The sequence below is a fragment of the Bidens hawaiensis genome, unplaced genomic scaffold (assembly GCF_021521415.1).
Source record: "Bidens hawaiensis isolate Kalapana, Puna unplaced genomic scaffold, B.hawaiensis_p1.1 tig00031174_1, whole genome shotgun sequence".
Lineage (NCBI taxonomy): Eukaryota > Viridiplantae > Streptophyta > Magnoliopsida > Asterales > Asteraceae > Bidens > Bidens hawaiensis.
In genome coordinates this window covers 55,503-79,432 of record NW_027495244.1, presented here as the reverse complement: position 1 = coordinate 79,432, position 23,930 = coordinate 55,503, and the positions used below count along the sequence as shown (strand labels likewise).

General features: G+C 34.1%; 2 pseudogenes; both read right to left on the bottom strand.

Moving 5' to 3' along the window:
- Positions 1 to 3,926: 3,926 nt before the first annotated feature.
- Positions 3,927 to 18,303, bottom strand: LOC143581766 (very-long-chain aldehyde decarbonylase CER3-like; annotated as a pseudogene).
- On the bottom strand, positions 18,257 to 22,912 carry LOC143581765 (uncharacterized; annotated as a pseudogene).
- Between the last annotated feature and the right edge of the window lie 1,018 nt (positions 22,913 to 23,930).

The following is a 23,930-nucleotide window of genomic DNA, read 5'->3' as shown; positions in this document are numbered from 1 at the left end:
TTTTCCATTGTGTTTTTTTCATTGTATCATACAATTGTGTTTTTTATTGTGTTTTTATCATTGTGTTTTTTTTCATAGTGTTTTTTCCTATTGTGTTTTTCATAGTGTTTTCCATTGTGTTTTTTCGGACTTTTCCGACGAGGCGGTGGCGGTGGGTGACGGGTGTGGTGGTGGTGGGCGGTGGAGTGGTGGTGGATGTAAGAGATGAGTGAAGATGTAAGTGGGTTTTTGAAATTAAGTTAAATGGGTTTTGAGATTAAAGTAAGTGGGTTTTGATATAAAAATGTTAAGACAAAAATACCCTCCTTATTAGGAAAATCAAACTTCTTATTTGAACCTAACCCTAATAAAAGATAAACATAAATAAAACTTAATAAATTTGAATTTAATCTCCTCCTTATTTTCCCCTTGAGATCGACCTAGCCACCCTCGGTTTTATCTTTAACGAATCGGGATTAAATATATCATTCACCCCCTTAATCTTGATTCGTTCCTTTCAGATCTTCAATCCCGAGCAATTTCCTCATATTTTCAAACTTTAACTTCAGTAGCGTTTTAGTAAGAATATCCACCTTTTGTTTCTCTCCACTGATGTGCTCAACTTGGACTTCACCACGTTCAATACATTCACGAATGAAATGAAATCTAATATTGATATGCTTACTTCTTCCATGAAATACGGGATTCTTCATCAAATCAATAGCGGATCTATTATCCACATGTAACGTCACCACCTTTTCTTCATGCCCGGTTAACTCGCTTAACAATCCCCTTAACCATATAGCTTGACAAGCCGCGGTTGTTGCTGCCATGTACTCAGATTCACATGGCGACAAGGCTACGGTTTGTTGTTTTTGTGAGAGCCACAAAATCAACGCACCACCATAATAAAACGCCATTCTGGTGGTACCTCGTCCATCCGTTTGATCCATACCATAACTACTATCACAAAAACCAATCAACTCTCTACTACCGCATCCATACGTTAAACCATATCCACTCGTGCCTTGTACATATCGTAATATATACTTTAGAATCTGCATATGGGATTGTTTCGGTTCCTGCATAAACCTACTGGCAACTCCAACTGAGTAACTCAAATCAGGCCTCGTGTGTGTTAAACACCTTAAGATACCGATTATTCTCCGATATTCGATTGCATCAACGGGTCTCCTTCTTCATCTTCCGTCACTTGCAACCGATGTTCAATAAGAAATCGAGTCGGGTTGCACTCGCTTAAACCTGCACTCATTAAAATTTTATTAGCATAAACTTCTTGTTTCAACTTTATCTCATGCTTCTTTTGTGTTACTTCAATGCCCAAATAGTAAGAAAGCATTCCGAGATCTTGCATATCGAACTCATTCTTCATTTGACTTTTAAATTTCTCAATCTCGGCTTGACTCGAACCAGTCACGGTAAGATCATCAACATATACACCAACAATGAGAATGTCGGTTCTTGTATTCCGCTTGTACACCGCCGGTTCTCTCGGGCATCGACTAAAATCCAAGCCTTTCAACGTTTTATCGAGTTTTTCGTTCCAAGCTCGTGGGGCTTGGCGAAGACCGTATAAAGCCTTTCGTAACTTATGACCCATACCGTGTTTCCCGGGAACTTCAAAACCATTAGGCTGCTTCACGTACACTTCTTCCTTCAACTCTCCATTTAAGAACGCCGATTTAACGTCCAAATGGTAAACAAACCAACCATAATTCGCTGCAATTGCTAAAATCAAACGTACGGTTTCCATTCTCGCCACCGGGGCAAAAACCTCATCAAAGTCTACCCCATGCTCTTGCACGTACCCTTTCACGACTAATCTTGCTTTGTACTTTGTTATTGACCCGTCCGCATCACGTTTGGTTTTAAACACCCACTTCAAACCGATCACCTTGTGACCCAATGGTAGGTTAAATAAGTCCCACGTATTGTTTTGTTCGATTGAGACTACTTCGGATCTCATTGCTTCTCGCCATTTTTTGGAATTCTTCGCCTCTTCAAAAGTAGTTGGCTCTTCATCTAGGAGAAGACATTCTCCTTCACAAAACATTACATAATCTTCAAACCTTTTAGGAGGGACCGATTGACGACCAGTTCTTCGCAACTCAGGTTCGGGATTTCCTTCTGGTTGGTCATCAAATTCAGGCCCGTTAAGGTCTGTTGGGTCTTCGTTTTCGACTGGAATTTCTTGTTGAACTTCTTCTTGGACCGGCTCGATTATAAATTCAACCCACTCAGGTCCGGTTCCGACTTGACACGAGTCGGTATGTCGAGACCAGTCAAACTTTTGACTTTCTTCAAAACGGACATCTCGGATCACATAAATACGGTTTTGAGCCGGGTCGTACAATCTGTAAGCTTTTGATCCCGATTCGGTTCCGAGATGTACAACCTCCATGCTTCGGTCATCTAATTTTTGGAGGTTGGCGGTGGGTATCTTCATGTACGTTAAGCACCCAAACACTCGTAAGTGTGTTATGTTAGGCTTTCGGCCCTTCAAGGCTTCATAGGGGGTTACCGTCTTCAATGCTTTAGTAGGTACTCGATTTAACACGTAAACTGAGTGTCTCACTGTTTCTCCCCATAAGTTTTGTGGAAGGTCCATAGCTTTCATCATACTTCTTGTTGCATTTAGGACTATTCGATTTCGCCTTTCGACTACACCGTTTGTTGAGGAGAGTAAGGAGCCGTAAACATTCTTTTTACTCCGTCTTGATCATAATATTTGGTAAAAAGTTTGTTGAGAAACTCGCCACCTCGATCGCTTCTTAGAGCTTTAACCTTTAGCGAATGCTCTAACTCTACTTCCTGTTTAAACTTTTTGAAAATGCCCAACGCATCATTCTTATTTTTAATAGTATAAACCCACATGTACCTCGTATGATCATCTACAAGAAGCATAAAATACCGGTTTCCTCCCAAAGTAGGAGGTGAGATTGGTCCACATAAATCGGTGTGAACCAACTCGAATGGTCTCGTGGCACGAAACGTGGTTAGGAAACGGGTTTCTACTATGTTTGCCAAGCATACATGCATTGCAAACATGCTCACCATGCAAAGTTTGAATATCATCACGTACCATATTTTTAGACTTCATATTAGTTAATGTTTCAAAATTAACATGACCAAGTCTAGCGTGCCATGGCCATCCTTGGTTTTTAATGGAAGCTAAAAGACATACCGGGGTTCCAATTCTAAGCTCGATCTTATAAAGACGGTTTGGACTTCTCTGGACTCTCATTAGCAAGCGATCTCCTTACTCGTATAGCCACAAGTGGTCGTTTTCTATCCAAACCTTACACCCTTCTTCGGTTAACTGACCGATGCTCAATATGTTGCTACATAAGTCGGGTATGTAATAGACGTCATTCATAACCCGCTGCTCACCATTCTTGCAATCGAAAATAATGGAACCTCTCCCTTTAATATTCACTTTTGACCCGTCTCCAAATTTCACCAAACCGCTCACTCGATAATCAATTTGGGCAAAGTGGGCTTCACACCCGGTCATGTGATTAGATGCGCCATTAGCTAAATATCAAATTGAATCGCTTACCGAGTCATTTGCATAACGGATTGGATGAACCTTCTCCTCGTTCAACATAACTTGTTCTTTATCAACTTCAACTGAGGCCATCATAAGAGTTGGTGACCTGGCCTCGGCTTGGTTCAGATTTGCTTCTTGAGTCGGTGGTCTCGGATATTCCCACGCAAAGTGGCCCAAAACATTACAATTATAACACCGAACACCGCTTTTATCTCTACCTTGATTTTGATTATTTTGATAATTACCTTGATTGCCGTTTCTGCCTTGGTTGTTCATGTTCGGTTGGTTACCGTCTCTTCGGTTATCATAGTTCTCATTGAACCGACCCCGTCCTCTACTCGAACCTCGACCATGGCCTCTTCCACGGCCCTGTTGGTCATAACCTGAGGAGCCACGACCCGGGCATAATTTTTCCGGTGTCCTTTTTTCCTTGATTATCGTTTTTGGCATACAATAATTTTCCCATCTCGGCCATTGCTTCCTTGCCTTTGATCCTCTCTTCAAAAGCCTTTAACCTTGCTATACAATCTTCAAACACCATAGTGTTAAGATCGGCCCACTGTTTGATAGTTGCTACAATAGTAATAAAACGATCCGGAACGCTATCAAGCAGTTTTTTCACGAGTTCATGATCTTCCATCGGACTACCCAAGATATCAAATTGCGAGGCGTATTCTGTTATCTTCCCGGCAAAGTCTTCAATGGATTCTTTTTCACCCATCTTCAATTGATTAAAATCTCGTTTTAATGATCGTAAGTGAGCTTGTTGCACACGATCAGCCCCAAAAAATCTTACCCGTAGTGATTCCCAAATCTCCTGAGCATCATGGGTTCTTGCAACTTGCATCAACACGTTTTCCGGTAAGGCTTGTAAAATAATAGCCCTAGCCATCTTGTTCTTTCTGTCATCTACGGCTTCTCCGTTCACCACCTCCCATAATCCTTGAGCATCAAGGATTGATTCCATAATTACAACCCACGTGTTGTAGTTTGTTTTTGTTAACTTCGGACATTGCAATGAAGTTGAACTTGGTTCCCTTGGTTGCACAACCGGTCTTTCATCCGCCATAATACCCGGTCTTCGAGTTTCCGATTTGATGTGGTTAGTCGCCCCACACCGTTCTTGAACTTCCCAAAGATCGTAGATCGCCTACGCTCTTGATACCAATTATTGGAGATAAATTGGAATTAATAAGCTGTGCTTATTGAAGCGTGAATACGAAAACGGGATTTAATCGCCTGAGTAGAAACTGGGTTTGATTAAAGTGAATTGCAAGTGGGTATTAAATAATAATATAAATGTTGTGATGGAATTAGCCCTGCTTGCGGTGCGCACATATGATGTATATATGTGTGAACCCTCGGGTGGGCAAAAGTGAAATTGCACTAATTTTGACGTTATTTTACTAATCTCGTGAAAATAACGTTAAAAGTGACGGACGGTTAATCAGGCATCATGTAGTGGCGTTGATAGCTGAAAGATAAGGGTACATGCACCGATCAGCCGGTGTCCCGATGATTGAGTGCTATGTGCCTTATGTCCAAGGCTTGATGCAAAACTACTATCGAGCCGGGGGTCTCACCGGAAGCAGCCTCTCTATCCCTATGGGGTAGAGGTAAGGCTGCCTACATCTTACCCTCCTCAGACCCTACCATAGCTTTGCTATTGGTGGGATATACTGAGTACGATGATGATGATGATGATGATGTTGTGATGGAATAACGGAATAATGGAAGGAAGGCACGAAAGTTTTAACTTTCAAAAAAACTAAACTTCAACTCTCTTCTCTTATTATTAATAAAAAACTTCAAGTATTTATAGGGTAACAATCCTAACTTGACTAGATATAGGAAAATAGTAAAACTATTTGACTACAAATTAGGAAACTAATAAAAGATAAACATAAAAAAAACTTAATAAATTTGAATTTGATCTCTTCCTTATCCTCCCCTTGAGATCGACCTAGCCACCCTCAGTTTTATCTTTAACGAATCGGGATTAAATATATCATTAGTAACTAGTGTGTTAATTACTATAGGTTAATAATGAGATATATTTAAATAGTATACAACTAGGATAATAACCCGTGTTACACACTGGTGAAAAACATATCAACAAACAATATAAAATATAAACTACGCATTCAGTCAACACAAATATTTGACATAAGTTTTTCACCCTCAGATGTTACAAAAGATGTTAAACTATGTCTATAATACAAAAAGAAAATACTTTATAAATAAACAATGCAATGAATAAGAAATAATATAACATAAATGAATCATTAGACCTGAAAAAAAATAAAAAACACATATTAGTAAAAGATTTTATAATATTAATTGAAAACTAAGTTTGCAAATACATACCAGTTTTAAACTGTATCACATTAAGTTTTCGAAAATCTCTTTGTAAACAACTTTATTATTTTTTTAAATGTTCCTAATTGTTCTAAAGAACGTTTTTTTCTTTTTTCTTTTAGAGCGTTTTTTATAAATAATTTTCAGAGATATCTATATTTTTATAGCATTTTTCATGTCATTTCTTAATAAATAAATAAAATTTAAAGAACATTCGGTTTGATCACTATTCACCGGCTCTTCTTCTTTCCTCAAGGGCAAATTAAATCATTGACAATGTGGTTATTAATTGAAATAAGTAGACTTAATCATGGAGTTAATTGCATTAATTTGAATAAATAGATTTAAATTAAACAGAAACTTAAAAAGAATTTGATAAGGTGGTTATTAATTGGAATAAATAGACTTAATCATGGAGTTAATTGCATTAATTTGAATAAATAGATTTAATTGTAGAATTAATTGAATTAAATTGGAATGCTGATTTTAATTTAGTGGATTAAAAATAATTGAGAATATGTGAAAATTATTGATATGGAAATGTAATTACATGGAATCCTATATGAATAGGCTAGAATAAGAACATATGGAGAGAATCATCTTACTTTAATATATTAGTAAGATATGCGCTATTAGTTAATCTATTAACTTTTTTTTTCCTAATAAATGCTATGCATTAATTAAAAATAGAATATGAGCTTTAGATTTGTTTGGCATGCTTAGTTTTAACCTATTTAACTAAACATTTCCAAAGGCAACTCATTTATAAGTGGCTAGAATTGTCACATGAAAGTAATGAAAGTAGACATACAGTATTCATTTCTTCATTTTCTAACTTTTTTATTATTTGGCTCTAAATGAGTTGAATTACATTAACAATAAACATTAGTTTTTCTAATCTGGAACATACCAAGACTTTAACTTTACGACGAGCTAAATAAAGGGCAATAGCTCTTCCAATTTTAGATGTAGCTCCTGTTAGGAACACCTCCTTAGCATCTACGGGAATCTCATTAAGAGTTACTGCTGCAGTCAGTGTGTTTCCATGGACTATACGAACTTTAAGATCAGGAAGTTTCGTCACGAAAAGTTTCCCACCGCCGTTCAAACCTTCATTCTGTAAGACAAAAACAATTTTTACCAACAAGGTTTAAGTTTATGTTTAGTTTATAATGCTGCTTATTGTGTCAATTTGTGTGTAATACCGTAACTAATTTGTGTCAATTCTTGGAAAAAAAGATCTACTTTGGAAAGGTCTTAATGGGCCACTAGTTTAGACAAAACTGGTGGGTCCAAATTCCATTATAGGATCAAAATCCAATGTTCCCTTCCTTTGGTCTTAATATAAATCATGCAAGTGCTTATCTATTAACTAGCTTAAGACATGTGTACTGCACATGTGTTGATGAAAAAAAATAATAAAGTATTTACTAAGTAAGCAAAATACAAAAAACAATAAACTTATCATACATATTATTAAAAGAAGTCATTATACATAAGTGTATAAAACGATTTAAGTATTTTCTTAGTTATTTTTTTTTCCTTCAAAGTAATATTTAAATTAATGATAATGAATGGTTTTAGAGTTTAGTTGGCTTTGAATTATGAGGATTACGGTAGGAGTGTGACAAGTGGCTTTGAATTACGAGGATTATGGTAGGAGTATAGATATAGATTTTAGGATTATAGTATATGTAAACTAGAGAATGTGCGTTCGGTAAAGAAAAATGTAAATCATGTGCAATCTAAGATTATTTTTGGCGAACATGAGCTAACTTAGATATATTTTTATAGTACTTTTAACATAACATAAAATTATAATAATTAGCAAAACATGCAATATTTAATATATAACAGTGTCTATATAAAAAAGCTACGTTTTGCCTAGGGGTGTAACAAGGTGTTCATTATTCAAATCAGACTTTAATTACCCTAAACCGATTTCGAGTTTCCCGTAATTAGAATCGTAACTTTATTCGAACCGAATTTCTAATTGGAATTCTATTCAATAACCACCTCTAGTTCTGCCATCTTCCAAAATAATTTGAGAAAGGTAGTTTATATATATGCACCTTGTTCAAGGCAGCAAGACTAAGAACCTTGACCCCAATCCAATCAGCCATACATATAGCTTCTTCAATTTGATTATTTATACTGTCTTTCGCGAATGGTAAAACATACTACGTACAATGTATTAAAGACGTCAGTAGTAAAATACAATATTAGTTGTTATCAAATGCCATGAAAAATGAACACTAAATGGACTAATTGGGTAAGGTACCATGAAACCATGTCTTGGCACAATCCAAATTTGAAGCAATTTTCCTCTAAGATGGTAGAACCAGCCCAAAAAAGTCTTGGATTTAGCCCACATGATCAGCATAACCAAGAAAGCCATAGGCCAACATAAGAAGAAAATAAGTGTTGTGATAAATGGCCACGAGCTTAGTGATCTATAAATAAATGGGGCATGCATTGATGACATGACATCAATAACATGCGCAAGAAACACAAATTCTGGTGCTTTAGCTTTCTTGCCTGCAAATTAACAAGACAAATTTGTATCTGATAATTAGTTGAATTTATAAAATGTTGCCAATTGAGACAGTCTTTCCTATAAATCATATACCCTAATTGTGTTGGAATAATCAGGTCCTAGTTGTACCATAAGATTTATTGTTATTATTTGTGTTATAAGTTATCTTGTAGGTATGGTGGTTATAGTTAGTCAAGTGGTAGTTATTTGGCGATTAAACTAACCATGTTGGTAGTTAACGATAGTACGTACCGTTAGTTTGTATGCCTATAAATACATGTAAAACTCGCATTTGTTTAATCAATCACACCTGTATAATTCTATGTTTCTTCTATCTCGAGTCTCAATACACACACAAGACCGGTCATTGGGATATTCCAATCCCTTCAAATTGAATATAGAAGACATAACTCTGCCTGAAGAAAGGATATTAACCTTCATTTGAGCTTATTTCTCTATGGAGAGCCCAAGAATTCTCATTAATGGTCTACCCCAAAACATCAAAAAGAGGCATAAAGAGGCAAAAATTGGTCTTCATGTCTTGATGATGTATAAAATGGTATCTAAAGAATGAAACATAGAAAGTAATAACTCATTGTCAACTTTTCTTTTTTGAGAATTTAATTGCTATGAGGGCTAAACTACTTCTCAAAGTGGATATCAAACCCAAGTTGGTTACCTATGTTTAGGCACTAAGCCCTACTTAAATGACATAACTTACGTTGGCGTGTAAATAATGTATCTGAGTATAGGTGCGGTATCAAAAATATGATGAGAAACAACTTCCACATTACTATGCCCCATGCATCTAAGGGAATCGAAGACCAAAACATAACCATAGAACATGAAGACCGAACTATGTCCAATTAAAGTAGTCCCAATTATCGGGACTCCGATAATTAGACACATAAATAATTGCTCCAAATATGTTGCATGTCCAGCTGCACCATAAATGATTCAAAGGTTCAAGAAATGGTTAGCTAGCAATTATTATAGATGCATTATATCCGATTTTTATGGGTCAATAAATATATTACATGAGTGCCAATTTATTGATCTGTTTTTTACCTGTAAATGGATGGTTGACTTGAGAACTATGATGCAGCCAATGGTATTGTTGGAAGAAGTATGATGAATGTAACAATCCATGAAGCCAATAGTATAGAGGTTCTGAAAGCCCAATATGGAGAATAATACAATAAATAATCCCATTTGTTTTCCAAACAGGAAGATTGGTCATTGAAGGATTGATCAATAAGATTATTGAAGCTACAAGTGCCTGAAGTATGATGAAATTGTCCCTGTGATCAATGAGAAAAAATTAACCCATATATTTCCATCACAAGCCCATAAAAGATAAGCATTTAATCTTTATTTTAACTATATGATATAAAAAGCTTCAACTCTAAGAAGTTATCCCGTTATGTATCCCTATTAGCAAAACTTATTATATGACCCCCAAAGAGTCAGATAATGTGATCATTATTAATAAAACACGTGTTCAAATGCCTTGAACTAAACACAACAAACAAGAAGAGTGAAGAGAAATTACCAGTGCCATTCGTTGTCGATTTGATTGAAATCAACGCCCTTTTGAGATAATCGATGATTTCGATTAATAAAAAACATACCATTAAGTGAACTCCATAGCTGGTGCACAAGGCCTCTTAGTGAAGACAATATTAGAATATGCATACACCAACCATACTCACTTTGGCTCTTTTCATAAATTCTTGAATAAATGAAACCAACAAGAAGTGGCCCAAACAAGATGTACTGATTCACAAAACCATTTTAACACTAAAAACTTTCCAAGAATAAACAAATTAGGAAAATCAAGAAAAGAGACATTACGATTTTTTACTAAAAGTTCTCCAACTCGATTTTGATATTAAAGTTTCTAAATTTGTTTAAAACACACGTATTTGTGAGTTCTTTTAAAACGTTTGCTAGTAACATAATCATTATCTATATGGAGGATATATTTAACAATTCTTGACCCGTTTAAGGAGTAAAAGGTTATTTTTCAAAAACATACCAAAGGTTGAGTGAGTTTTTAGCGTAAGCTGAATAAGTATGCTAGTTTTTTTTAATAATATTAGCCATTAAAAACGGAAAACGTATATCTTGTAACTGTCCAAATTATGCCATGGCCAACCAAATAATGGAGCTCCCATATTCCCTGGAGAACAAGCCATTCTATTTTCTTTTTGGGTATCCATTCTCTAGAAAGATTTGAACTTAAAAGAAATTCTTTGAAACAACTTTTCTTTCTTAACTTGCTATATTCTTTTAAGGCTTCAAAAGCTTTTCATTTGTGTTCTTGGAGCACAAATGAGGCCATATATATACATACATAATACACAAGCAATGATTAGCATACCGTTTAGGTAGGGGGGCCACCGCCTCTACGTATCTATATCTCGAGGAACAAACATATCTAAGTATAGTAGCTAGGGTGTTAACCAAGTTGTGTCGGGGGTTGAACCCAATACGAAAGGGAAATTTGACACAAACCCTAAGATGGTGTCAAACACATGAACCAAACATTACGTGAGTTATCTTAGCTTTTTATAAGTGCTCTAAATTTACAAATTTATAACCAAAAGTACAAATTTATATGAAATAATTATGCTTGAACTACATTCTCTTTATCTTTTAAACTACGTCATAAAACACCTTATTAATTTAAGTTGTGACATAATTAATCTAGAAAAATGAAGTATAAAACTTAGAAGGTCAACCCGAATATAACCCAACTTGTTTAGCTAAACGTGTTCGCGTGTTCAACCACAATCTAACCTAAACTGGTTTAGAATAAATCGAATATATCCTGACAGTAGCTTCCTCACCTGGTGAAAGGAGAAACTTTTAAAAAATGAGTGTGGAAATAGTTTTCAGATACAGTAAGTTAAGCATTGTAGTTAACTACCGTGTTGGTGATTTTGGTTTATAATTAGGCATTTTAGGGTTTTATTGGATAAGGGGGAGTTTCAAATTTCATGATTTATTCCAAATATTCAATAACTTGATTTCTAATAATGAAGCCAATTTTGTGTTTGTTACTTTGTGCGCTGTTACGATGGAACTATTACAAATTACGATGTAGATATTTTCACGATTTGGCTATAGAGATGTACTCCCTCCATCCCAGTCAAAGTGTCTTAGTTTGAAAAACACAAAGTTTAAGGTGGATTGAATAATTACCTTTTTTGCTAACCAAATGACAATAATGCCCTTGGAAAATGGGTACACCATATTGTTTATTAATGCTAGTTGTGTGTGCTTAAGGGTAAACTTGGAAATTGGCTAATAAATTTTGAAAATAGACATTTGTAATGAGACAAATAAAAAAGGAAATATGGACACTTTTAATAGGATGGAGGGAGTATGTTTTTTTCATAGTTATAGAAGTGTAGCATGTTCGAATATAAAGTGAAGGACAAGTAGAGGTTTAATTAGTTGGGGTAAATTCTCAAGCACAATTGCACATATAAGTATGGTTGTAAAATCCATATTAATCATCGATTAATCACAGTTAATTCCAATTAATCTCTAGTTAATCTCAATTAATCTCCGAGTAATCGCTAAACACCGCCTAACTAGCTACAAGCGAAGCGACTGCTACAACACTGGACATGAGAGATATATGTAGTTGCTCACATTTATTATCTTAATCCTATGATATCAAACTTTATCCTATAAATTCATAACTACATAACTAATTAAATATTGGAAAACAAGTTTATCATTTAGGTGAAACAATTAACTAATGGTGGGAGTCCATAGTTACCAAATTCGCTCAAGTACCTGCGAATTGCGAATTGGATCGCGATGTAGCCAATCGGAATTCTCTACGTTCCGCATCGCTCCGGTACACCGTAGCAAACAATCGAATTCGTTGTTCCAAATCGTTCCGGTACGCGGCTCCAATCTATCAAAATGGGTGTTCCAAATCCAATTTCAATTCGATCCGATCATTGTTGGTTCTGCGAATTAAGTCCTGAAATTCAATTAAGGGGTACGATTATGGCGAGTTAGGTCCAGAAATTCGAGTTTAATGGACATTTCTAGGGTTAAATGTTAAAAAAGTGTAACTGAAGAAGAAGAAGAAGAAGAAGAAGAAGAGAAAGAGCGACGGCTTGAACATCTGTTTTAGTATTTTAGGGTTTTAGATAATTTAATATTAACATTCTTTACATTTAGTCTCTGAAATTTATAAACTCTTACATAAAAGCTATTAAAAAGTAAAAAATTAGTTTGTTATTTTAGCAATTTATCTCCAATATTTTCACTAATTTATATTTGATCCTTAAACTTATAACTTTATGCATAAAAGTATTAAATTAACATTATATATATACAAATTATGAATAGGTACTTTTTTATTTGGGTACATCGAACCGAACTTCATTGTACACCGTACCGGTTCGTACCGAAATGAGCCTACCCCCTTCCGTACCGAATACGTTAGCCTTAGCGAATTGCGTACCCGAACCACGTACCCGTACCGGAGCGAACCACAAATTAGGTAACTATGGGTGGGACCTCGAATGTCCGTGTAATTCTTTCTCTCTTGCCAAACTGATAATATAAAAATAACTAATAATGAAACGTTATTTGTAAAATAAAAAAAATGAATAATAAGCGTCTTAATATAAATATATTATTTGAAAAAAAAATAAATAATAAAAAAAACATTATTTGTAAAATTAAAATATTACTATTAACTGTGTATTTTAAATTGGTTTGCCAATATAATTAAAAATAATCACTAAAAAAACATAATAAGAAATTAAAATAAAAATTATAAATAAAAATTTTAATTTATTTTTTTACATATAAAATTAACTGATACAATTATAAAAATAAACAAAATTATGGAGCATCAGATTTGCACCCGGAGCCATCTTTTTACTTAAAAACAAAAAGTTAAATCATATTCGAGTAAATAAAAATGTATGGGCCATTTTGTCCAATTAAAAGGTCAAAAATGGCTATTTTGGTAATTTTATCCTTTTTGACCCATTTGAAGTAGGGTTGGGAATTTATGAGACGACACGCCCTAGCATATAGTTAGCGGTTTGAGTTTGGAACAAATAGAATAAAATCCATGTTTCGTTTCACATAATGAAATGGAATTAGAATTGAAATTTGCATAGGATTTGGAATTGGAAAGAATTGGATTTAGAATCTGAACATTCCAATAGAAATTGCAATTGGAAGGAATTGAAATCCAATTCCATTCTTGATGTGTTCGTTTGACTCATTTCTCGAGTTTTTTTAACAAGGATAACGACGGAAAAAAATTTAGTTTTTTTTTATAATTTTTGTTTTTTATTTATATTTTGCGTTATGATTTTTTTAATTATTTTTAGGGGGTTTTCTATTAAAATAAAAAACCCCTCAAAAAAATATTTAAAAATAATAATAAAAACTTCATAACTCAAAATATAAACCAAAAATAAAAAAAAAAGTAAAAAAAAAAAACTCGAGAATGGAGTCAAATTGAGCTGACCCAGACGACGAACCGAACACGAACACACCCGAAACGTCTACCTATCAAAGATTCCTATGAATTTACTTGAATTCCTCCACATTTTGGAATGATTTGGAATTCCTTTATTTGAAGGAATTGAATTCCAATTCTTTGGCAACCGAATACACCAAAATGGAATTAAGATTCCAATTCCAACGAAACAAATACGCCATGTAATGGGATTTTAATTCCAATTCCTTTGAATTCCCACGAATTATCCTTTGAATTACCAAAGGGTGTTTATGAACTGGTGTCTAGTACCTTCTATGTATATCAGTTATCACAAGTAGTTCTTTTTCTTTATCATCAGTTGCCTCTAGCTGCAAATAAAAGATAATAATATATTAACAAAAACTGTAATCAAGTTTTATCTCTTTGGTTCGACCATTTTATGTTTCTTTAGCGAACATGATTCATTTTTATTAAGACGGCTTCTATATGCAAAACCTCTTAAAAAATTATGCAAATATGAGTTTTTAGTTTTTACATGTAAAAATATTTTTTTTACATGTAAAACACATGGTTTCCTGGTTCACAACTTTTTTGTGGTTCCAAAATAAACCTACCCCGTATATTTATTTATTGTAAGAACAAAAATAAAAAACCTAAGTCACTTAATTTTTTTCTATCAGTGGTTTATATTTTTATAAACTTATTATATACAAACGTCTATGTTATGTAGATAAAGAAACCATAAAATTATTGTTTATATGTTTTTTTTCATATTTAAATTTTACCCACACATATGTAGGTTATGTGTCTACAAATGTGTAGTATCTATAAATAAACAAACTTAGTTTATATACTTTTTAGAATGTTAAAAGATGAATGAATTGCATTTCAACCATTTTGTTACATTTATTATTATTTTTTTTTAAATTGGAAAAAAAAATGTTTTTTATGTTCTCACAAAAATATACCTTTCGCATAGGACCCTCCCCTTTGTGTGTACATAGTGGAGGACTCCCAGTAAAACCACTTTTAACGTGAAAACCACTTTTAAACAAATTTTTTTCAATTATTTCTTATATTATTAATCTTTGTCAAAACCAGCACTTTTAAAAACTACTTTTTTTTTCAATAGTTATATAGGCTATTTTTAAAAATAATTTATATATATTTTCATGTGCTTTAATCAATTTAATAAACAAACGTAAACAAGCATATTTTTTAACGAACCAACGTTTAAGTGTTCGCGTTCATTCCTTTGTTCCTTCTGGTTAACTTAAATGAACAAAAACAAACAGCCATCATTCGTGTACGTTTGGTTCGTTTACAACCCATTCTTTAGGTAAAATATAATTAAAAAGAAAAGAAAACAAAAGGAGTCAAATGGCTTGTTTTTACAATATACAACCTCCTAAGTAGTCTGTTATTTATTCTAGTTTCTGTACTCATATTTAACAAAATAGTTATATATATAAAAAAAAATTGAAAGTACGTTTTCAGTTGATCGTACTAAAACCCGCCCGTTTTGACACACCATGTACTTCCGGATTAATGGCCATTAAGTAATGCATAAAGTTCTCATATTTGTCAACAAAGGCAGTCATCTATTAACTGGAAGTGCTACTTACTCCCAAAGACATGATTTGTTTCATTACTTCATACCTATAATACAGTGTCTAGAATTATAATGCTACAAGAAGTGGTATTAAGTTGACTGATGATTTTATTATAATTTTTTGTGATCTGCTAATCTAGCTATAAACTTGGAAAGTTGATTGACCGGGACAGATTCATACCGCAAATTTTTCTAGTTTAGCGATGTTGGCTGCTGTGCATTCCACGTCTATGCTGCTGTCGGCTGAAGACAAAAACATATATGAGTAACAATCGTAGCAATTTTGATCAATTTACTTATAAATGGGTTGATTCGGTTATGTTTAACTCTAACCATAACCGGTCAATCCAAAACAAAAAAAGGGTCAAACAGGAAAGCCTCCCAACGGGTAATTTTAATATATAAACTTATAAATTATTATAGACAAACAAATTGCTTATATAAAGTTTTACAAATTTGGACGATAAGTGTTCCTAGATCAACCTAACCCGACCTTTTCCACCCGTGCAACCAAAAAAAAAAATCCCCTCTTGACCCGTGTATGTTTGGCCCGTTGCCCAACCCGTCCATGCCCATTGGTGTAACAAAGTATAATTATAAAGATAGTTATACCCCGATCTGTAGCCTCACCTGTAGAGAGTTGCATTGCAGAACTTGAAATGTCATTCTATAAGAGGCAATAGTAAACTATTATTATTATTATTATTATTATTATTATTATGTTTTAAAAAAAGAAAAAGAAAAAAAAAACAATAAACACTTGTTAAACTGACAAATACCCTTTGGAGATGGGTGGTTTGATTTTGTGTTACAGAAGTAGCATCCACTTGAGACAATTGAGGGGCAGGTACATGTTCAATTATTACCTGCACGCGGTATAGAAGAAATAAAATAAAAATAAAAATGTAAAAAAAGCAAGACGAAGATCGATGCATCATTTCAACTTCTTTCTAATAAGCTCAGCAATGCTAACCCAAAAGCTATAAATATGGGCTAATATTTATCAGACGTCAAATGGGCCGATTTGAAAATAAGAAAACTGGACATTATATGATCCATCTGATTGCTTGCATTTATTATTCAAACAAGATCTAATTACACATTTTGGTAAACAAATCGAACCTTTTTTGGTTGACCGGTTCTGAGCTGAACCTATTTTGGTGAGACCACATTTGACCCAAACCAAATTTGAACCCGTTTTTCCTAATCATCCTGTTCCGACCCGAACCTAGTACGAAGGGTAGGTAATTACAAATAATGTCATGTAATATTGTGTTACAAGGAGGTGGCAATTTGGCCTATCTAAATATAAGCGGGTCGATTCAGTTAACAAAATGCAGCTGCGGATGTGATGTGTCAAAGGGTCAAACGGGCAGAAAGGCTCAAATTGTATTTTTAATATTTTCCAAATTGTACTTTTTAATGCATAAAATCTCGTAAATTGTTATTGAAGAAAATATTATCGGAAAGTATAACTTTTGCCATCGTATTTGGCATGCTAAATATTTTTGGAGACATAATATTTTGGACCAAGTGTTTGGATCAACACAACCTGATCCGACACGTTTTGACCCGTGCCACAAATAACCCCTTTTGACCTTTTACCCAACATGTCCGTACACATGGACACCAGTTTCACATGAAGGGTCTGGGTATAAAATCTCCTAAACCATTGTACCAACAACTTTTATTGAAGCAATTAAACTTTTGTGACATACTAATTATTCACAAGTTGAATTTGAAATATTGGAAAACAAGTGTTTTGGACCAACCCAACTCGCTCACCACATTTCGACCTGTTAAACCCCACAAGTCCATTTTGCCATGGGTCTATGCACATACACTTTACCAAAATAAATAAAAGCATAAATTACAGTTTCTGTCGTTGATGTATGGGGTAACTTGCAAATCATGCCCATCAACATCTAGTTAAGACATCAAATGTCTCTGAAGTTCATAAGTTGAAACACTTTTCTTCATTTCCACTAAATGGTGTTAACTTTTTATGTTAGTTTTTAAAAGTTTCAAGTTTGCCTTGGTTTAAAAAAAGCAAACAAAAGAAGTTAGCACAATTAGTTGAAAGGACATAAAGTGTGACAACATATAACCTTTAGCAACACTTTCTTTTACCTTTCGAAGTTAAAGGGCAAGTTACCTCATACATAAAGGATGAAAATTCAAATTTCATATATGCTTTTAGATGAATAAGCAAGCAGGGTATACTGATACCTGCATGTTCGGGTTCTTTGGCGGTGAAGTGGATGAAGCTACCTACAATAATAATAATAATAACAACAACAACAACAACAACAATAATAATAATATTTGGTAATTACAATCTAAACGCACATGGCGATCTTAAAAAAAACTTACCTTGTCTGTTTCGGGATCCTCAGAAGTAACTTTAAAACGCCCTTTCTGTTGAATAACTTGGCACTTTGATTTCTCATCTTGTTCATCACTATTTACTGTTACACCAGTATTGCAATTTTCATTCTGGGAAGATTAGTTGTGCAAACTTGTCTCTCCATTGGTAGAACTCTCAAATTTGCCTCTGAAAATTTAAGGTCTAATAATTGAAGAAGATAATAATATAAATATAATACATATATATATAAGTTTCAAGATATATATGCAAATGTATTTTAGAACTTCATATAATGCAAAACATATATAGCATGGTAATGTATAAAATGGTGTATTGGTGTATTAAACTGAAGTTAACATACACAGAGGATGTTGCAGTAGAGTTGACAGCTGGAGCAGATCCTGCAATAAGTTCAAAATTAGTTATAAAAGCAAAAAGAAACAAGAAAAAAAAGAATGGTATTATTATTATTATTATTATTAATAATAAATCAAATATATATATAAATATATATGTATATGAAGGTTATTAACATACCAAATCTGTAGCATTGTTGGAAACCGAGTTCCCTAACTGATCTTTGTCAGTTATACATTCTTCATCCGGAATCTTGTTACATAAACGAAATTGCATTATTGATGAACTCAAATTAATTAGAATGGTTATTTCAGTTTTTATTTAAGTTAAACAACAGATAGTCAATATTGCCATTGATATATAAGGACCTAATTTTAGGACATTAGTATAAAGCACAATACCAAGGAAGCCTAAGCTTTCAAATCTTCAATGTCAAAGTCCCAACTGCTAATCCCTCTTTTGTATTCATTCTAGAAACAAGTTTTACAAATTAAAACATCATTAGGGGAGTAGAAACTAATAATCACAAAACCACATCAAACAGCCCTTTAGAAGTTAGACGTGTAATATGTTTTTCCAAACATCAAACAGTAATAAATGTGACAAATAAACTAAGAATCAGTTCCAAAACTTCTTTCAAGCACTCCCAAAAAAGAAAGTACAGTGCTCGTTATTGGGTAATATGTCCGTTTATATTCATTTGTGTTTGTTTGTCTTCGTTTGTGTCCGTTTGTGTCTGTTCAAAAAGTTAACGAACGCACACGAGCAACTTCATTTCCTTAACGAACAAACAGAAACATGAAAATTCATGAACCGTTTGTTTACAGCCCTAACCATACCTGTGACATTTCTTCCTTTTGTCCATCTGGTATTTTCTTTTGCACGAGCATATATTCTTCCTTTTTCTATTATACCAACAGATCAATTATAGTGAAGATGAAAATAACATATATTCTTCCTTTTTCTATAAACTCATAATGATCCCGATCATCAATTCATCATCATCAACTTTAGTGAGGCTCAATGATGATAATAATGATAATGATGATTATGATAACAACAACAATAATAATTAGAATAAAGGAACCTTCAATGCCTCAAGGCCATCGCCAAGTGATGGCATGCCTTCCAAAAGCTTGCGTGCAATAAACTCATTGGATCTAGCTTGTTTGAAAAAGGAATGCTTAAGTAGCTTCTTTGAAGTAGGACGTTTCGAAGGATCTTAAACCAAGCAACTTGCAATCATCTGCTTAAAAGACTTGAACATATAGCAAACAACGCTATATCAGGCAATATGATCGATCATTAAGTGGTAAATTAAAATTACACTCCGCCTATTAGATTACCTTAGAAAACTTCTTGTCCCTCTCATAATCAAGACCAGGAGGTGCGTTTTGCAACGTCATGAGCAAAACCTATCATTTCAAAAGTCATTGAAGTTTTGATTACTTACTTATGAATATAAAACCAATCAATCTGATGATGAGTTGATCTAAGAGTTGACACACTCTTATTTGGACCAGATGGACAAGAGGAAACATGGCAAAAATGGGCCAAACTTCAAATGAGCATAATTTGGGCAAGGAGTTGAGTTAAGAGGCCCATAACCAGTTAACGGAAGGATGAGTCAGATCATCTTCCGTTGCGTAAACCATTTATTGACATAATTATTGAGTTACGAGGCCATAACCAGTTAATTATTACAGTATTCAGTTTATAGTTTCTAATTTCGAAAATTTGACAACGATGCCAAATTAAAACTCATAAAATAGGGCACCTTATGAAATAGCTCAGTGAGAAATTAATCAACTTTCTCTAAAAATTTTATCTCGATCTGTTTCACATGTAAGTAAAAGATGGATGCACCTTCATTGAAGGATATTTTGAGAAAGGAGCATGACCATGAGCAAGCTCCAGAGCTGTTATGCCAAAAGACCAAATATCAGCCCTGCAAAGTTGTTAATGAATATATATTAAAGTTTACACTATTTGGGCCTTGAATTGATGAAACATAAAGAAAATCACTAACTTGAAATCATAGCCATGCAGTTGTTCCATAACCTCAGGTGCCATCCTATAAAAATGTAAGGCCGCGGCAAGTATAAATCCAGATAAAGGCATGCATATACACGGTCATCCGTTATTAATTAAAAGGTGTTCGCATATAGTATTTATGCAAGTATAAATAAAATTATATACCAGCGTGGTGTTCCAACAAATGTATTCCTCGTGCGTTGTCTATCACCAGAATTAAACAGGCAAGCAGAAACACCAAGATCTCCCAGCTTGATTGAACCTCGCTCACAGATAAGAATATTTCCAGCCTATTTAAACAGCCAAAAAAATGCACATGAAAACACGGTTTAAACCTCTATGCAAAGTAGAAGTGGTTTCAAATTTAAAATTAAATAGCATAGTGATGCGCGTGGAAAACAAACATGCTTGCAACCCTTTAACCGATCATCTTCGATAAATAATGGATGAAAGGTTGATCCAAGAATTGCAGGACTCTTAAGACACTTGGATTTAAATAGAAAAAAGAAACTCACTTTTACATCGCGATGAATGATACCATGGTCATGAAGATACACGAGTGCCTTTAATACCTCGCGTAGTATAGTTGCAATAACAAGTTCCTCAAAACCCTCAGGATGTGCAGACTTCAAAATATGGAGGCAAGAACCACCAGGCATATAAGGCATGACAAACCATACATCATGGTCATTAACAAACGAACAATGTGATTTGAGAACATTTGAATGATCAACCAGGAACATTGTCTGAGCTTCGCGTGATATATTGTTCTGATAACATAGTAACAAATGAGCAATGATACAACTAATGTTTATCAATCAAACATAAATTGGTTCCTACAAAATCATAAGGCAACCTGATATAACTCACGAAATACTTTAATCTGAAAGTGAACGGATACATAATTCAAAAAACTATCCAAGTCGGACTGAAATTGAAACCTATAGCAACGAATTATGGCTTTTCATGACTCATTTACCAGAATTTTTTCTTAATCTTTAATCATTGATCATAAAATAGGACGTAGATAATTTCATTGAGTAGATATTTGATTATCAACATGAAAATAACTCTACAAAGTTCAAAGTATTCTCTCATTTAATAAACTTCATGTTAATATAGTCGAAAAGCCTAATGTATAACTTCTTTCAACTTATCGCAACGAGATGAAATAAACTAAGTAGCTACTACCAAATGATTCAAGTAAACTTGCAATCTATAGTTCTATCAAAGTGTGATGCTAAAGAGACACCACCCTCAAATATGTACACTAGTTTGACTATTACATCACATGAGCTTTATTATGTCAAATCAAGTATGTACACTAGGGCCATGTCTCCTCATACGAGTCATATGATTGAGAGAAAACGGTCATACATGTTGTATATGTGCCAACAGAATTGAGTTATTTGGGTTCGTGAAGATTGACCATGCGAAATGCTACTTTTCCAATATGAGATATTCATCCTAGTCACTACAGGCGTTTTATTTACTTATTTTATTCATTTTTTTATTAAATATGAATAATTTTCCATCACTTTTTTTATAGTATTCCTTAAGTTCCATAGGCTTGAATGAATGGAATTGGGATATGGATGGCATATAATAAAATAAAGCCACTATGAGGTTCTGTTTTTCCTTGTTCTTGGATCCTTTATATCATCATCATCGTACTCAGTATATCCCACCAATAGCAAAGCTATGGTAGGGTCTGAGGAGGGTAAAATGTAGACAGTCTTACCTCTACCCTATAAGGATAGAGAGGCTGCTTTCGGTGAGACCCCCGGCTCGATAGTAGTTTTGCATCAAGCCTTGGACATAAGGCACATAGCACTCAATCATCGGGACACCGGCTGATCGGTGCATGTACTCTTGTCTTTCGGCTATCAACGCCACTACATGATGCCTGATTAACCGTCCGTCACTTTTAACGTTATTTTCACGAGATTAGTAAAATAACTTCAAAATTAGTGCAATTTCACTTTTGCCCACCCGAGGGTTCACACATATATACATCATATCTTGGTTTTAAATAAGGTTACTTTCATTTTAACTAATTGCATTTCATAATAGGTACATATCATACGAACCGTATGATTTGGCAAACCCCACCCAATAATAGAGACTACTATAGGCACACCATCTGACTTCATCATACCAGTATGTATGATAGGATGAAAATGGTCATACGGGGCGTAGTCATATTCTGTCAATAATACTACACTTGTAAATGATACTACACTTGTATGATTCTACTCATATAGCCCGTATGACCATTTTTCCCATGTCATACAACCACACGGCCGTATGAAGCATTCAGTGGTGTCTGGATAATGTGTCCGTGTTTAACATCTCCCATAATAACAAGGAACTAACTGAATTTACCAAATCGATGCTGCCACGTTCAAAATCGAGAACTTTAATAGCAACAATGTCATTGTTCTGGATGCACTTGGCTCGAAAAACCGAGGCGCTGACACCTTGCCCAACCTCCTCATACAGCTCATAATACTGTGCTCCCACTGGATACTTCTTCTTCTCCATTTGCCTCAATCGCAAATCAAATAACAAATTAATAATTTAACTCTATTGAACATCAAACACCACGCAGATCCGGCCCTCAGGACGACGTCGAATCCGAATCCTACGATAATTTTTCTTCATAAACACATGCAACACAGCCATTAGGTTAAATTAGAATGAAACTGAGAGATTAAATTTTTACGTAGAAGAATGGAAAGACTCACAGGAATTGATTTTCTGTTCATGTTTGTGAATTAATAACGGCAAAATCAATCAAGCGATTGCGTTTTGTAATGGCAGATGATGATTATGGATGAACGGAAGAGAGATTGAGAGAGAGAAACGATTGCATGATGGTATATCACCACATGTTATATGAACTTGGAGTCTAGGGTTGTTGGGGTAAAAAGTAATTTTAATTTAAAAACAAGAGGTAGGGTGTAAACCTTCCGCTCGGGCTCGACTAGGCTCAAGCTCGGTTGATTTTGACTTACGAGAGCTTGAGTTTGGCCTGTTTCGAGTTTTTTTTTTCAAAGTTTGAACTTAATCAGCAACGACTCCACCAATACGAAAAAAAATTGTGCATCATTCGCATACCGGTGGCAGCTTGATGATTTGTTAATTATTTATTAATTAATTAATATACGTTTTTGTTCTTCTTTGTGTTTTGAGGAAATTTAAAAGCGATCTTAGGCTAGCCTTGGATCGAGCTCGTGTGCGATAATTTAAATGGGCCAAAGTTTGGCTCAAGCCCGGATTTGCAGTGTGAAATTTAAGTATAGAAGTGGTTTTTAACTTTTTATGGAAGTAATCCAATGGAGATTTAATTTCAAACTACAAATTACAACATTTTTGATGTTATGAAATAAATAATTGAAAGAAGCAGACAAGCTTTATTGCATAACTAGAATGGCATAGTATAGTTTTATCTATATGTTGTGACGTATAGTTGGAGGAATGATAGTTTCAGGTTCACAGATTGAATTGCCAATAACTTTACACTAATAACTTTGACCCCTGAACTATCTTTAGCTTCCTTAAACTATCTAAAACTTAAAAACAAACAAAGAGAACAAGTTAAACAAGTATACATGAAATTGT